The sequence below is a fragment of the Rhinatrema bivittatum genome, chromosome 5 (assembly GCF_901001135.1).
Source record: "Rhinatrema bivittatum chromosome 5, aRhiBiv1.1, whole genome shotgun sequence".
NCBI classification, from domain to species: domain Eukaryota; kingdom Metazoa; phylum Chordata; class Amphibia; order Gymnophiona; family Rhinatrematidae; genus Rhinatrema; species Rhinatrema bivittatum.
This window is the reverse complement of record NC_042619.1, coordinates 81,840,451-81,858,684: the sequence shown is the minus strand read 5'-3', so window position 1 is coordinate 81,858,684 and position 18,234 is coordinate 81,840,451. Positions and strand designations below refer to the sequence as shown.

Sequence of the window (18,234 nt, the reverse complement as noted above, 5' to 3'; positions counted from 1 at the left end):
GATTCAGGAGCAGGAGCCCGTTCCGGACCGCTGCCGTTCCGGACCGCCGCTGGACCCGCAGGTTATTTAAGTTATTGGGGGGGGGGTTCGGGAGGGTGGGGGATTTAATTTAAAGGGTCGGGGGTGGGTTTTAGGGGGTTTTAGTGTGCCGGCTCACGATTCTAACGATTTATAACGATAAATCGTTAGAATCTGTATTGTATTGTGTTCCATAACGGTTTAAGACGATATTAAAATTATCGGACGATAATTTTAATCGTCCTAAAACGATTCACATCCCTATTTGATGAGATCTTTACTTTGACAACTGTTTTCAAGCACAGTCTACTGCTCCATTGTCAAGGCGAATCCTGAGTAGGCAATCATGTTTTCTCTTTCACACTGATGTACACAAAGAAGCAGTGAGAGAAAGAAAGATGATAGCGAGGACAGCACCAGCTAACAGTCTACTGGCCTCCCTTCCCTGGAAGGGGATGTGGTAGGTGAGTTCTATCAGGCAAGGTAGCATTGTATAAGATTTTGGCGAAACTGTCTGCCATTCAGCACGCCGTCCTGGGCTCATGCGGGGACACATGGGGGATCTGGAGGGAGATCAACAACAATATCCATTCATAGTCCACAGCATAGAGTGAGATTATGGAAGACACAGCAGAGCAGCACTATAGCTGCTACTTTGGGTGGGGCATACATTTAAGCTCCACCGATCTTGTCCAAACAGCGACAGCGACTTTTGAGAACTCAGAAGGTGCATTCGATGGCACAGCGGGTAGCACTCAAGGCCTTGTTGTACCTTGTTTCTGCCGGTGTGTTGGGAATGGCAATGGGGGTGAGAAGCCAAGTCCTGCAACAGTACCTAGGACTTTTCAGCTTGGAGAAGAGACGGCTGAGGGGGGATATGATAGATGTGTTTAAAATCATGAGAGGTCTAGAACGGGTAGATGTGAATCGGTTTTTCACTCTTTCGGATAATAGAAAGACTAGGGGGCACTCCATGAAGTTAGCATGTGGCACATTTAAAACTAAGCGGAGAAAGTTCTTTTTTACTCAATGCACAATTAAACTCTGGAATTTGTTGCCAGAGGATGTGGTTAGTGCAGTTAGTATAGCTGTGTTTAAAAAAGGATTGGGTAAGTTCTTGGACGAGAAGTCCATTACTTGCTATTAATTAAGTTGACTTATATAATAACCACCGCTAATATTAACAATGGTAACATGGAATAGCTTAGTTTTTGGGTACTTGCCAGGTTCTTATGGCCTGGATTGGCCGCTGTTGGAAACAGGATGCTGGGCTTTATGGACCCTTGGTCTGACCCAGTATGGCATATTCTTATGTACTTATGTTCTTACCCAGAATCTAATTGTGCATTGAGTGAAAAAGAATTTTCTCTGATTAGTTTTAAACGTCTACATGCTAACTTCATGGAGTGCAACCTAGTCCTTCTATTATCCGATAGAATAAATAACTGATTCACATTTACCCATTCTAGTCCTCTCATGATTTTAAAGACTGCTATCATATCCCCCCTCAGCTGTCTCTTCTCCAAGCTGAACAGCCCTAACCTTTTTAGTCTTCCCTCATAGGGGAGTTGTTCCATCCCCTTTATCATTTTGGTCACCCTTCTCTGTACCTTCACCATCGCAACTATATCTGCAGCTACCAGCTTTGTACACAGTATTCAAGGTGCGGTCTCACCATGGAGAAATACAGAGGCATTATGACATCCTCCGTTATATTCACCATTCCCTTCCTAATAATTCCTAACAATCTGTTTGCTTTTTTGACTGCTGCAGCACACTGAGCTGACTATTTCAATGTATTATCCACTATGACGCCTCTTTCCTGTTTGGTAGCTCCTAATATGGAACCTAACATCATGTAACTACAGCATGGGTTATTTTTCCCTATATGCATCACCTTGCACTTATCCACATTAAATTTCATTTGCCATTTGGATGCCCAATTTTCCGGTCTCACAAGATCCTCCTGCAATTTATCACAATCTGCTTGTGATTTAACTACTCTGAATAATTTTGTATCATCTGCAAATTTGATTACCTCACTCGTCGTATTCCTTTCCAGATCATTTATAAATATATTGAAAAGCAAGGGACTCAGAACAGATCCTTGAGGCAATCCATTGTATACTCTTTTCCACTGAGAAAATTGTCCATTTAATCCTACTCTCTGTTTCCTGTCTTTTAACTGGTTTGTAATCCATGAAAGGACATCTCCACCTATCCCATTACTTTTTACTTTTCTTAGAAGCCTCTCATGAGGAACTTTGTCAAATGCCTTCTGAAATCGAAATACACTAAATCCACCAGTTCACCCTTATCTACATGTTTATTAATCCCTTCAAAAAAGAGAAGCAGATTTGTGAGGCAAGACTTATTTATTTATTTATTTATAGATTCTTATATACCGCGGTACGTATAGATTTACATCACCTCTGTTCACAGTGAACAGTAACTTAGCAACAGGCTTTACATATAACATGTTATACAGAAAAACAAAATGTAGCAACAAATTTTACATATAACAGTTAATACATTACATAAACAGTTAAATTATCAAGTTTTATATAAATAACTGATACAAGAGACCAATATAAAGCTCCAGTATATACAATCACCAGATGCAAGTTTCTAAGCAGCGTAGCTTATCTAATGACTATTAAAGAGCCGGATTCTAACGTTTGGTTCAGGTTGAATTCACAGATTCGCATAAGGAAGGGGGTGAGAAGGGGGAGAAGAGAGATAGGCAGAGAGCAACAGGCGAGTGGAGTAAAGAAGTACGTAGTGCAGAATAGGAAACAGTGTAGATCTGTGAGCTGAAAAACAGAAGAAGAACCTGGTGAAATTGAGCAATTATACAGAAAAACTGATTCTCAGGTTATTTATTGATCATTGATAGAACGCTTGTTCAAACAACCATGTTTTAAGGTTTTGTTTGAAGGTTTAGTGGCAGGACTCAAGACGTAAGTCCAATGGCATATTGTTCCACATGTTGATACCCGCTATAGAGAAGGAACGTTCTCTTGTGGATAAAGTCTTTACCCAAGACTTGCCTTGGGTAAAGCCATGCTGACTTTGTTCCATTAAACCATGTCTTTCTATATGTTCTGTGATTTTGATCTTTAGAACACTTTACACTATTTTTCCTGGCACTGAAGTCAGGCTAACTGGTCTGTAGTTTCCTGGATCGCCCCTGGAGCCCTTTTTAAATATTGGGGTCACATTAGCCACCCTCCAGTCTTCAGGAACAATGGATGATTTTAATGATAGGTTACAAATTTTAACTAATAGATCTGAAATTTCATTTTGAGCTCCTTCAGAACCCTGGGGGTATACCATCTGGTCCAGGTGATTTACTACTCTTCAGTTTGTCAATCAGGCCTACCACATCTTCTAGGTTCCCTGTGATTTAGTTCAGTTCATCTGAATCATTACCAATTAAAACCTTCTCTGGAATTGGTATCTCCCCAACATCCTGTTCAGAAAACACCGAAGCAAAGAAATCATTTAATTTTTCCACTATGGCCTTATCTTCTCTAAGTGCCCCTTTAACCCCCTCAATCATCATCAGTTCAACTGACTCCCTCGCAGGCTTTCTGCTTTAGATATATTTTTTTAAGTTTTTACTGTGAGTTTTTCCCTCTACGGCCAACTTCTTTTCAAATTCTCTCTTAGCCTGACTTATCAATGTCTTATATTTAACTTGCCAATGCTTATGCTTTATCCTATTTTCTTCTGTTGGATCCTTCTTCCAATTTTTGAATGAAGATCTTTTGGCTAAAATAGCCTCTTTCAGCTCACCTTTTAACCATGCTGTTAGTTGTTTTGCCTTCCTTCCACCTTTCTTAATGTGTGGAATACATCTGGACTGTACTTCTAGGATGGTATTTTTTAACAATGTCCACGCCTCTTGCACTTTTTACATTTGTAGCTGCTCCTTTCAGTTTTTTTTCTATTTTTCTCATTTTATCAAAGTTTCCCTTTTGAAAATTTAGCACTAGAGCCATGGATTTACTTACTGTCTCCCTTCCAGTCATTAATTCAAATTTGATCATATTATGATCACTAGTGCCAAGCGGCCCCACCACCGTTACCTCTCTCAGCAAATCCTGTGCTCCACGAAACATTAGATCTAAAACTGCTCCCTCTCTCTTCGATTCCTGAACCAGTTGCTCCATAAAACTGTCATTTATCCCATCCAGGAACTTTATTTCTCTACGTGTCCTGATATTACATTTACCCAGTCAATATTGGGGTAATTGAAATCTCCTATTATTACTGCACTACCAATTTGGTTAGCTTCCCTAATTTTTCTTAGCATTTCACTGTCTGTCTCACCATCTTTGCCAGGTGGACGGTAGTATACTCCTATCACTATACTCTTCCCCAACACACAAGGGATTTCTACCCATAAAGATTCAATTGTGCATTTAGTCTTATGCAGGATCGTTATGGGACTCTATGCCATCCCGGACATAAAGCACCACCCCACCTCCCAGATGCTCCTCTCTGTCATTGCGATATAATTTGTACCCTGGTATAGCACTGTCCCATTGGTTATCCTCCTTCCACCATGTTTCTGAAATGCCAATTAAGTCTATGTCATCATTCACTGCTATACATTTTAATTTTCCCATCTAGCTTCTTAGATTTCTGGCATTAGCATTCAAACATTTGAAAGTGTGTTTTTTGTTCGTATTTTCATTCTGCTTTTTAATTGATAGGGATAAATTGGAATCTTTTAGCTCGGGTGAGTTTGTAATTACAGGTACTTGGACTACTTTTCTTATTATTGGAACCTCACTGTTGGGATGCCCTAATTCTAATGTGTCATTAATATCCTTTGAAGATACCTCCCTGCGAACCGTGCACTGCTGAGCAACTGTCGGCTTTCCCCTTTGTTCTAGTTTAAAAGCTGCTCTATCTCCTTTTTAAAGGTTAATGCCAGCAGCCTGGTTCCACCCTGGTTAAGGTGGATTCTATCCCTTTGGAAAAGACTCCCCCCTTCTCCAAAAGGTTTCCCAGTTCCTTACAAAACTGAATCCCTCTTCCTTGCACCATCGTCTCATCCAAGTATTGAGACTCCGGAGCTCTGCCTGCCTCTGGTGACCTGCGCATGGAACAGGGAGCATTTCAGAGAATGCTACCCTGGAGGTTCTGGATTTCAGCTTTCTACCTAAGAGCCTAAATTTGGCTTCCAGAACCTCCCACCCACATTTTTCTATGTTGTTGATGCACACATGTACCATGACAGCTGGCTCCTCGCCAGCACTGTCTAAAATCCTATCTAGGTGACGCGTGAGGTCTGCCACTTTCGCACCAGTTAGGCATGTTACCAGGCGATCCTCACGCCCACCCGCCACCCAGCTGTCTACATTCCTAATAATCGAATCACTAACTATGAAGACCAACCTAACCCTTCCCTCATGGGCAGTAGCCCTGGGAGACACATCCTCAGTGCAAGAGGACATTGCACCACCTGGAGAACAGATCCTTGCTACAGGATCCTTTACTGCTGCACCAGGTTGATGCTCTCCGATCATGAAACCTCTTCCTCCATATGTTTCTTAATATACCCTAAGCAAGTCAAGGCCTCTCATACATTAAATTCACTAATGATGCTGAGCTTTACTCAATATAAGCCTGTGCTGTGTTAAGGACGTAAGAGGCATGTGTTGTCTATCTTATTCTAACTGCTAAGCTTGAAATGTCTGAAAATAAAGCAATCTGATTCTGAGACAAACAGGTGTCCTTTCTTAGACTTTTCGGATCGCATATGAGGTAATAAGTGATAAGTTTCTGTAACACAGCCAGTATCCCTCAGAGAAGGAAGGGAAGGGAGAGGAAGCAGCCTCTTCCGGCTACACATACCCTTGTACTGCTTACAGAGCTGCTTATGTGAAAATATATAATACTATTGGGAATATATATACCATGATAGGTGACAACTGACCTACTGCAAGTAATGTTACAATGTCTATGAAATGACCTGAATTATAATATTGTATATGAAATAATCCAAACTCTGACAAACCAGCTAAAGCTAAGTTCCGACATCAATTCTCACTCTGCTGCAACACTCGATTAGGGCAGAAAATACCAGTGAGCTCATAATGACACTAAGTTAGAATCCAAAGGCTTTCTTTAAAAGGAATGTCTTCAGCTGCTTCTTAAAAGTGGAAAAACTCAGCTCAGGTAATAAATTCCAGAGCTAGGGACCAGCCACCACAAAGGTTTTCTGGTGGTACTCTGAAAGTCAGATTAAACGTATTGAAGACTTATCAAGGAGACAGCACCCGATTGATCACAAGTCATTAGTGGGTCTATGCCCGGGTATCATTAGTGAGTAGGGATGTGAATCGTTTTTGAACGATTAAAATTATCGTCAAGATAATTTTAAAATCGTCCAAAATCGTTTGAGTGCACAATACAATACAAATGCCCCCGATTTATCGTCGGGGCATTTGTATTGTATTGTTAAATAGGACGCGGGAAAACCGGCACACCAAAAAAACCCTAAAACCCACCCCGAACCTTTAAAACAAATCCCCCACCCTCCCGAACCCCCCCAAAATGTTTTAAATTACCTGGGGTCCAGTGGGGGGCTCCTGGCGTGATCTCCCTTTCTCTCTGGCCATGGCTGCGTTGAGAAATGGCGCCGGTGGCCCTTTGCCCTTATCATGTGACAGGGCAAAGGTAGCGCCAGCGCCATTTTGGTTCCTGGCTCCCGACGTCACATGTGCAGGAGATCGCCCCCGGACCCCCGCTGGACCCCCAGGGACTTTTGGCCAGCTTGGGGGGGGGCCTCCTGACCCCCACAAGACTTGCCAAAAGTCCAGCGGGGGTCCGGGAGCGACCTCCTGCACGCGGGCCGTATTGCCAAACTTCAAAATGGCGCCTCACTATGTCATACGGGCGACGGTCGCCCGTATGACATAGTGAGGGCAAAGGTAGCGCCGGCGCCATTGGCAATATGGGACCGTATTGCCAATCTTCCCCAATCCCACCTACCTGGAAAGCACCCAATAAACATGCAGTTCAAAGTGCAAGGTGGCAAAACTATTTTAAAGTGAACTAACAAGGCAGCAGGATGGAGTTAGACTGCTCTCTTCCTCCTGCTACCTCCCGGTAAGGTAAGAAGCCATGTTGGGAGGAGACTAAAGATGGAGGATAGATATGTTAGGTTCCTTTTAGGGACTGGAGATTAGGTGTCTATTAAGTAGGTGGAATGAGGAATGTAGGGGGTTACAATAAGTGCCTGTCAGTCTGTGGAGGGAATTGGAAGTGTAGATCACTTCAGGAAAGAGTGTTGGGAATCCCGACAGCCTTGATCCGCTCCCCCGACGCCGTCTCAGCCTGTTCCTAGACTCCGCTTCACCGAGGAGACCCACACCTAAGTCCTGCCGGCACCCAAGGGCTCAACCTGAGGGGAACGAGGGCTGGTATAGGTTACGTTCCTGCTGGGTCTTCCTCACCAATACCGCCCTCCGGTGATGAGAACACTTGAGGGCCGTCCCTCGGTGGTGGTTCCAACCCTCGCCCTAGTCCAAGGGTCCACATTGCTAACAAAGAGGCCGAGAATATTGCCTCCCTGCTTAGTTAATTGCTATCCGTGTACCATCAGCATATTTGGGATTTGACCTTGAGTCTTGGGGATTTCAATGAAATCTCTGGGTTTCCGGAGACACCTGGAAAATATCCACATGCAAACCCTCCTCCCTTCCTGTTCCCTGCTAGCTGTCTAGGAGGAAGGAGAAAGAACAGGAGGGGAGGGACTGGATTAGAGAGCAGAGTGGCTCTTCTCTGTTCTGCTCTGTCCATTCCAACCTCAACACCTCCAGTTTTGTTACATACACAATAAGAGTGGAGGGGCTAGATTAGGAGCAAAGTGACTCTTTTCTTCTCTGCTTTGTCTATCATGACCTCAGCCTCATCCCATCCCTTCCTTTCCATACTCAGAGTCTGGGAGGGGAGGGGCTGCAGCAGGAAGCTGAGGGCTGTTCTGAACTGAGTGAGATTCCTTTTTTGAGCCCCAATTGCCCGAGAGACAGTGTTGGGGTCAGTTCTAAAGGAGGAGGAAGAATACTGGGATCAGGCTTGGGGATCGCTTGATTCTCCGAGGACAAGTAATCCTCACACATCATCAGATGGAGCCCCAACATGGAAAACTTATGTAAAAGTTTATAGAACTTTGACTTGCCACACTAAGCATGCCCAGCACACCTTATACCACGCATCCACGCGGTGTCCTTCTTCGGTCTTTCTTTTTCTGTGGAGCTATAACATAGTGGTTTGTGAGCTCACTTTTGGTCTTTTTGGCTCCTTTTGGAAATTTTTCAACATTTTTATTTAATGCAATTTTCTTCTCACCTGCATTCAACACCAGGTCCCTGTCAGTCCTCCCTGTAGTGTTCCTAGTAAAGGTTTTCGATGTTTATTGGCAACTTTTCTTTCTCAGTCGATTCCCCGCAGCAGCAGTGCTTCGGTGCCCACCAGCCATCAATGCCTGTTGCCATTGATTTTGATCTTGCTTCCCATGTATTTCAGCACATCATGGCAGTGTCCAGGTTTAAGCAATGCCCTCAGTACCTGAGGACCATATCCATCACTGGTCCTCATGATGAATGTGTCCACTGCTTGGGGGGCTTCGCATGACATCCAGGGTTGTCACAAATGTGCTCAGATGACCCCAAAAGGACGTCGTCTTCATCTCAACAAGATGGATCCCCTCTTCGGATTGAAGAAGACTGAGCCATTGGCATCAAAGGACCATGGAGCTGCACCAATGAACACCAAGCCATTGACATCGGCAGGACCGTTGGTTCCTTCAGTGCCGTCAGCTGATAGGGGCACTGGAGACCAACTATCATCGGGCTCCTCCAGGCAGAGGATGTTGGATTCCTCGTCATCGGCCTCGGCACCGGGGAAAGACTGTGTTGAGCATTGAGGGAAGCCGAAGAAACATTAGCATCGGTCTCTGTTGATGCACACTGACGGGCACAGGGATGCCCCAACTCATGCTGTGATGCCCCTGAAGTGACCCCACGGTGAGGAGTGCCAGTCCTTCATCGGTGCTGGGGGTCCATGACAGTCTCCACTGGTTCAGATCCCAATCACCGATCCTCCTCTCAGTTCCAAGGAGGATCTAGTCACCCCTCCTCCCTCCCAGTCGGTGTTGGCATTGGCAATGTTTGAGGAGGAGCTTGAGAAGCGAGTACAGCTGACAGTCGAGTGTGCAATTCGGGACATCGGTCCTGTGGCAGTGATGGCACCAGAGTCAGCACCGTCCGTCTTGGAGCCACTGTTGGAGAATCTCCATGCACTCATCAGTGCGCTACCGACCCAGCTGGTGTCAGTTCCTGGACTGGTGTCAGTGCCTGTTGGAGCACCATAACCTCCCCCTACTGATACAATGGACATGGCGATTCCTCAGAGAAGGAAGCTCTGCCTAGGCCGGCTGAGACATCGAGGCCTGCAGTCCCCTGTCCAGCCCCACCAGTGCCTGCACCTCTGGATGAAGGCCAAGCACCCAGGGCCCCATCCCCTGTTGATGTCAGTGAGGATGAGGGCCCCCATGACCCCTGGGAGATGACACTACAGAGTCCATCGATGGCTCTGAGGGTCTCCCCTCAGATCTTTCTCCTCTAGAGGAGCGAAGGAGGCCTCCACCTGAAGACCTAACCTTCGCATTTTTGCTGTGGGCGATGGTGGAGGCCATCCCTTTTCAGTTGCTGACAGAGGAGGATGCCAGGCACAAAATGATTAAAACCCTCCAGTTTGTGAAACCTCCTAAGGAGGACATGGTGGTCCCAGTACACAACATCCTTAAGGAGTTACTGCTGAGGATGTGGGAACACCCCCTCATGGTGCCTCCCATGAATAAGAAGGCTGATGGACTTTACCTCATCCAAAAGGCTCCCGGGTTTGATAAGCGACAGCTTCCCCACCAATTGGTGGTAGTCGAATCCGCTCTCAAGAGAGCCAAGTGGTCTCTGACCCATTTCTCGGCTCCCCCAGGGAAGGATCACAGAACGATGGATGCTCTTGGGAGAAAGGTTTTTCAGGGAGCCATGCTCATTGTCCGCATAGCTCCCTACCAGCTCTACATGAGCTAAAACATGTGGGACATCTGAAACAGGTGCAGGAGGTGGCCAAGCAGTTGCCTTAGCAGCAGCAGGATACTCTCATGTTGCTAGTACATAAAGACCTGGAGTATGGAAAACACAAGATCCGAGTGACCTACAATGATTTTGAAACAGCATCAAGGGTCTCTGCAGTGGGAATCGGTGTCCGCAGAATGGAATGGCTGTGGGCCTCATATCTGACCAGAGGTACAGGAAAGATTCACTCACGTGTCATGTACTGGGGAGAATCTCTTTGAAGATAGGGTGAGGGATGCAGTGGCCCAGCTCCAGGACCACCATGAAAACCTCCAACAACTCTCCGCCAGCACTCTGGACCTGTCCTCCTCTGCTAGGAGGTCAGCAAGATTGGGGCAGAAGAAGTCTTTCTTTCACCAGAGGACGTACTATCTTCTGCTTCCTCACTCCTGTCAGCAACGTCAGGGCTCCTGCAACCATCCCAGGTAGCAGAGAGCTCCCAAAGCCAGCCGTGCCTCAGTCAACTCCAGGGACAGGGTTTTGACTGGGTTGTAGGGAGCGTAATCCAGTTACCTGTACCCAGGGCAATGGATCCGCCGGTCAAGAGCAGGCTCTTGACAAATCAGTGGCCCAGTATAACCTCAGACCTGTGGGTTCTTTCTATCATCCGTCAAGGATAACGATTGAATCTGTTGGGTGCCCCACCAAATTGCCCTCTGAGCCCATTTTGGGGGCCAGTAGTGCATCAGGAGGTGCTACTAACGGAGTTCTCCTTCTTCTTAATGGCCAGAGCAGTCAAGCCTGTTCCATGAGGGCAAAGAGGGCAGGCATTTTACTCCACGTATTTCCTTATTCCAAATAAAACAGGAGGCACGGCTTGGCTCTCTTGAGAAAGGAAAAGTTCAAGATTGTTTCCCTGGGTACCTTGATCCTCCTTTTACAAAAAGGGGACTGGCTGTGCTCCCTCAATCTGAAGGAAGCATACACACACATTGAGATCTTCCTATAGCCTAGTGGTTAGAGCAGTGGGCTATGAACCGAGAGACCAGGGTTTGACTCCTGCTGTTGCTCCTTGTGACCTTGGGCAAGTTCATTTACCCTCCATTGCCTCAGGTACAAACTTAGATAGTATAGGGAAATACCTACAGTACCTGAATGTAAACTGATGTGATATCTCAGATTGAATGTTGGTGTATTTAAAAAAAAAAAAAAAAAAGTAAATAAAATAAATCTCTTATTCGTGGTGGGAAAATACTTCCAGTTTCAAATGTTGCCATTTGGGCTCGTGTCAGAACCACAGGTCTTACAAAATGCCTGACCATGGTGGTGGCGCACCTCTGCAGGCTGGGGTGCATGTTTTCCCTTATCTGAAAGATCTCAGGCAGGGGCTGTCAAGTTCATGTGCTTGACCATCCAGGTGTTGGAGTCACTAGGGTTCGTCATTAACTACCCGAAGTCCCAACTCAGCCTGTCACTTCAATTGGACTACATAGAAACCCTGCTAGACATGGCTCAGGCCAAGACCTTCCTGCCTTGTCAAAGAGTCATCACCCTGATGACCACTGCGGCAGAGATTCAGCAGAGCCAGCAGGTGTCAGCCTGGCACATGTTGAGTTTGTTAGGCCACATGGCCACAACTGTTCACGTCACTCCCTTGGCACAATTGTACATGTGCAAAGCCCAATGGACCCTGAGGTCACAGTGGCATCAGGCCACACAGGATTACATTCACAGTGGCATTAGGCCTCCAAGATTACATTCAAGTCACCTTGCCCCTCTGGGTCTCCTTGTCCTGGTGGCAAGTACTTTCAAATGTGGAACAGAGGATTTCTTTCCAAGGTCCTCATACTCAAATTGTCCTAACCACAGATGCATCCACCCTGGGCTGGGGAGCTCGTGTAGATGGGCTGAGCATCCAGAGTCTCTGTTCTGCCCAGGAATTCTGTTGCCAAATCAATTTCCTGGTGCTCTGGGCAATCAGGTATGCACTATGGGCTTTCAGAGACCAGCTTGTCAACAAAGTTGTCCTGATTCAAACTGAAAACCGAGTGGTGATATGGTATGTCAACAAGCAAGGAGGTTTGGGGTAGTACTTACTGTGTCAGGAAGCAGTTCAGATCTGGTCATGGGCCCTGTCCCATGGGATGGTGCTCAGGGCTATGTACCTGGCCAGAAAGAGAACGTGTTAGCAGACAGACTGAGTCGTAACTTCAGACCCCACGAGTGGTCTCTGGACCAGGGGCTTGCAGATCGGATAGTCCACCTCTGGGGGAGCCCGGACGTGGATCTCCTTGCATCCTCTTGCAACAGAAAGGTACTTCGATTCTGCTCCCTGAACAGGACAGATGGCAAACCAGTCTCAAATGCCCTCGGCCGGCATTGGTGCAAAGGTCTTCTGAATGCGTGTCCTCCAATTTCCTTAGCAGTGAAGACTCTCTTAAAGCTTTGCAAGGACAAAGCAAAGGGACTATGATCCTCATAGCCCTTTATTGGCCAAGACAGGTCTGGTTTCCACAGTTGTCCACTTGGAGGCCAATCAGTCTGGGGACTTCCCTAGATCTCATCACGCAAAATCGAGGCAGATTGCGACATCCCAACATCCAGGCCCTGTTGCTCACAGTCTGGATATTAAGAGGTTAGTTTTGCAACCACTCGATCTTTCAGAAGATGGGTCTTGGGTCCTGGTGGCTTCTAGAAAGCTTTCCTCTAGAAAGTTCTATGGACTGAACTGGAGGAAGTTTTCTGTGTGGTGTGAGCAGAAGGCCCTAGACCTGTTCTCCTGACCCACACAAAAACTGTTTGATTACCTTCTACACCTATCAGAAACTAGCTTGAAAACCAACTCTATTAGAGTTCATCTGAGTGCAATTGGTGCATTCCAATATGGTGTACATAGTACGCCCATCTCTGTACAGCCTATAGTTTTATGTTTCAAGCGGGGCCTGATTCAATTGACACCTCCCTTAAGGCCTCCCACTGTGTCTTGGGATCTCAACATGGTGTAAGTTCAGCTGATGAAAGTTCCTTTTGAGCCACTGTGCATCTGTGACCTGAAGTACCTGACCTGGAAGGTCATATTTTTGGTGTCAGCGAGCTCCAGGCCTTAGTGACTTATCCATCTTACACTAAGTTATATCATGACAGGGTGGTCTTCTTTATGAACCTTAAGTTCCTGCCTAGGGTGGTGGCTGACTTGCATCTTAACCAGTCCATCATCCTGCCAACAATCTTTCCTAGGGCCCCATTCACACAAAGGTAAAAAAAACACCCTGCACAGTTTGGACTGTAAGCAAGCCTTAACCTTCTTTCTGGAGTGGAGAGAAGCCCATAGACAATCCACCCAATCTTTTTTTTCTTTTGATAGAAATATGTTGGGCATTGCTGTTGCCAACAGACTATCAAATTGGCTACCAAATTGCATCTTCTTCTGTTATGTTCAGGTCAAGGCTCATTCTTTCCAAGTCATTGCAGCATCAGTGGCCCTCTTACGAGCAGTTCCCATGAAGGAGATCTGCAAAGCTGCAATGTGAAGTTCTCTCCACACATTCTCATCTCACTATTGCTTGGATAGGGATGGCTGCACAATAGTAGGTTTGGCCAATCTGTCCTTTGGAATCTGTTTGAGGTGTAGAATCCAACTCTCTCCTGCCTATGACCCATTGTTTGGGTTCAGACTGTCTTCCCTTCTTGTTTCCAACAACACTATTGTTGTTGTGCCCGTTGGCACCAGGTGTTTGTTGGGCCCCTTTTATGTTGGAGGCAGCCTGTAGTTAGGGATTCACCCATGTGTGAGGACTACCATCCTGTTTGTCCTCGGAGAAAGCAGAGGACAAGCAGGATGGCAACAGAATTGATTCCCTATAATAGGTGTTCTCCGAGAATAGCAGGATATTAGTCCTCATGAAACCCGCCCGCCTGCAGAGTTGGTTTCTCTTATTTTTTTATTTATGTCTAATTCTATCTTATAAAACTGAAGAGGGACCCCACATGGACGCGTGGTATAGGGCACGCTGGGCATGCACAGTGTGGCAAGTCAAAGTTCTAGAAACTTTGATACTAGTTTTCCGTGTTGGTGCTCCATCTGATGATATCACTCATGTATGAGGGCTAACATCCTGCTGTCCTATGAAAACACCTGTTATAGGTAAGCAATTCTGCTGTCATCCCTGGAGAGAGGGAGCAGATAGAGAGAAAGTGTGTGTGTGTGTGAGCAATGTAGCTTAGAGAAAGTTGGTTCATATTTGGTCATACCACAGTAATAACTAGTGAGATCATTACCATGCTTCTTGCATATCTCAAAGACATGGGCACATTCAAAATTAATAGAATTAGATTATTTTTGACATGGCCACATTTGGAGTACTAAAAAAAAAAACCAAAAACAAAAACAAAAAACCCTTCTGTGCCTCCCCCTTGTATAGTTATAAATGCTGGTCTAAGCAGGATTTGAAATGACAGGTAAAGACCATAACTCCCTTCTTGTATGAAAGTAAACCATCTGATTTGTAAAACACTCAGAAGAGGACTATACTGTAATAATGTTATCACTGATTAAATAACTAGGGAGCACTAATAACTAATCTCAAAACTCTTATCAACCAATATCAAAATACACTGAAAATATTATTTTACAGATATTACGTTTATAAAAGGGTATCATATTTATTTATTTATTTAAAAACTCTTCTATACCATCGTTAATTCACCATCACAACAGTTTACAGAAAGGCACAATAAGAAAAAATATAATTGGTATAGATTACAAATTAAACATGTGCCAACAAAGAACGGTAACATATTTTAATAATAAGACTCAATTCTCATTTCATAGACATTACACGCCATTTGAAGGCTTGCCACCTGGTTCCAGGTTTTTTAGAACAGGCTGAACCAGTCCCGGTTTTACCCCATTGCCTGCATGGACTTGTAACTCTGATTTTCCTAAGAAACACAGGAATACAAGATCCTGTAGACAATGGAATAAAACTAAGACTGTCCTGAAAAAATGCAACCATTTGGCAATCCCAACCATATGACAATACTAATTGCCTGTTTAATCATCTCACACACTTACTAATGTTTAAATCACTCAAGTCTCTTGATTGCTTAGATTCTTTTTCTTTTTTAAATATTCATTCACTTAGAGGACCATATTCAGAAAGCTGGTGAGCAGGCAAGTTATCCAGACAGCTTTATCCAGATATTCAGCAGAGCTTATCTGGGTAAATATCTGAGGTATTGTCATCTGAGTAAAGTTACTCAGATAACTTTAGACCTTCTATTTGTGCAGACCAATTTGTCCACATAAATTCAGTCAGCACTCAGTATGGTATTATTCAGCTAAATATCAGGCCCATTCAGTAAAGTCTGCGGGTGCACCTGCTCTACCGACACGTGCCCAGGCACCTCTCCTGGGCATGCAATTCTGTATTTAAATTAGGGTCCGCGCTAGGGGTGTGCATTCGTTTTGAACTTAAAAAAGTGATGAGGCAAACGATCGGATTTCCAACTTATTCAACATAGCTATGTTGAATACGTTGGAAATCGCAATCGTTGATCCTAAATAAAAATTTAAACCCCTCACCCTCCTTAATCCCCCCCAAGACTTACCAAAACTCCCTGGTGGTCCAGCGGGGAGTCAGGAAGCCATTCCTCTATTCCTTTGCGAGGAGCACGTGACGTCCGCGTCACGGAGTGACGCGGACGTCACGTGCTCCTCGCAAAGGAATAGAGGAATGGCTTCCTGACTCCCCGCTGGACCACCAGGGAGTTTTGGTAAGTCTTGGGGGGGATTAAGGAGGGTGAGGGGTTTAAATTTTTATTTAGGGAACCGGTGCACGTATGGACATAGACTCAACTTATGGAATTCTCCATATTGACCGAAATTGACCCCCCTTTTCGACTTATGGACTTATGAACATAAACGTTTTGTCTGCACATCCCTAGTCCGCGCTAATAAGGAGGTGCTAGGGACACTAGCACGTCCCTAGTGCCTCCTTAATGGCGGAAGCGGTGGCTGTCAGCAAGTCTGACAGACGACACTTAATTTTACCAGCGTCGGTTGTCGAACCCACTGACAGCCATGGGTTCGGAAAATAGACGCTGGCATAGTTGAGCTTCTGTTTTCAAACCCACGGGCAGATTTTTCTTTTTTTTATTTTTGGGGCTTCCAACTTATCGCTATGATATTAAGTCGGAATGTGTACAGAAAAGCTGTTTTTTCTGCTTTTCTGTCCACTTGCCTGCTGCCGTCTGAAATTAACACCTGCCTTTGTCCTTTTATTTGTCCTTTGGCAGGTGTTAATTTCTGAGAGTAAAATATACAGCTTGGCTGCACATTTTACTTTCTGTATTGTGGGTACTATCTAATAGGCTCATCAACATGCATTTGCATGTGATGAACGCTATTAGTTTCGGGGGGTTGGCCGCGCGTTTTCCACACGCTATTACCCCTTACAGTATAAGGGTAATAATAGTGCGTCAAAAAGCGCGGCCAAACGTGGGCTAAACGGTGCGCTCAGCTGAGCGCACCGTTCTGTATGTTATCTCACCACACATAGGGCTAGATTTTATAAATCTATGCGCGCGTGTACTTTTGTTCACGCACCAGGTGCAAACAAAAGTAAGCTGGATTTTATAAGATACGCACGTAGCCTATAAAATCCAGGGTCGGTGCGCGCAAGGGGGTGCACATTTGTGCACTTTGCATGTGCCGAGCCCTGCGCACACTGCCCGTTCCCTCTGAGGCCGCTCCGAAAGTCCGAAATCGGAGCGGCCTCGGAGGGAACTTTCCTTCCACCTCCCCACACCTTCCCCTCCCCTCCCTTCCCCTACCTAACCCATCCCCCGGCCCTATCTAAACCCCCCTTACCTTTATTTGAAAAGTTATGCCTGCCTCCAAGCAGTAGTAACTTACGCGTGCCGGCTGTCTGCTGGCGCGGCAGGCCCCGACACAGGCAGCTGTGTCGGGGCACTCTGCCACGCCCCTGGACCACCCACACGCTCCGAGCCGACACCACATCCCCTGGCCACGCCCCGGACCGCCCACACGCTCCGAGCCGACACCACATCCCCTGGCCACGCCCCCGACCGCTTTTTGCAAGCCCCGGGACTTACGCGTGTCCCGGGGCGTTTTAAAAGGGTTATGCGCGTACTTTATGCGCGCAACCCTTTTAAAATCCGGCCCATATAGTCCTACCCCCTTTTTTTGTCTGCGTAACTTTGCACCAGACAAAGAGGGATATTTTTAAATGGGAAGATCTTCAAAACAGCATCAAGAATCTGATTTAATTCTACTTACATTCTCCTCTAAAACATACACATGGTCCATTCTGAATTCTGCCTTCAGCTCACTTCACATGCTGCTGCTAACAGTGATTATTTTTCCTGACAATGGGGGCATGAGCATTGCAGAATTTAATTAATTCTCTTCTAAAACACTGTGAGCATCTTAGCCAATAGATATACAGTATACCTCTTATTTGAACCAGTCTATTGTTTGGTAAACTCTGTGTTTAAGGAGGACCAATGAAAATCACAGAATTCAATCTCTTGTCAGATGAAACCTGCCAGGTTTACTACAATACCCACCATTCTATCTTCTGATTTATCCCTCTGGGAGGCAACCTGTTAAATTGAAGATCCAGTATTGCTCCCTTTGAGCTAAAAGAGTTAACGTATTGCATTTCTGAATACTGGGCTGTAGTTTTTCAATGGCGAAAAAACAAATGGTCATCCAACAAATATTCTCCTGGTATCCAATATTGGATGAAAGGAGTTTTGATACTAATAACAAGAGAGAGAGAAAGAGAGAGATAGACTAACCATAATGCCTGCACTCTAGATTGTTATTTATATCTAGCTTGATGTTACCCAGATAGAGAGTCCATCAAGCTAGGTTGAGAGAACATTACACAAATCTCATCTTTGGATGAGTTTCCTCACTCCTAAAGTCATCAAATCTTCACAAGAGAGCACTGTTCTATTCGTACGTCTCACTTTGAATGTCAAAGTGGCCCCTAACCCCTACACTAATACCTAAACCTCACCTTGAGTGACTATGTGGGCCTCCCATAGAGATATAAATACCTGTCTACTGTGAAGGCATCATGGCAGCTCT

The 18,234-nt window shown here is 45.4% G+C and overlaps 1 long non-coding RNA gene across 4 annotated transcripts in view; it reads right to left on the bottom strand.

Moving 5' to 3' along the window:
• Nucleotides 1-18,234, bottom strand: part of LOC115092045 — a 298,722-nt gene that overhangs the window by 191,735 nt on the left and 88,753 nt on the right. Inside the window, exon 6 of one of the 4 annotated variants that reach the window (XR_003856891.1) lies at nucleotides 2,388-2,831. The exons of the other annotated variants lie outside the window; for them this stretch is intronic. This is a non-coding gene — a long non-coding RNA (uncharacterized LOC115092045). Of the gene's footprint in view, nucleotides 1-2,387; nucleotides 2,832-18,234 lie in introns of those variants that run through there. 4 annotated transcript variants of the gene reach the window in all.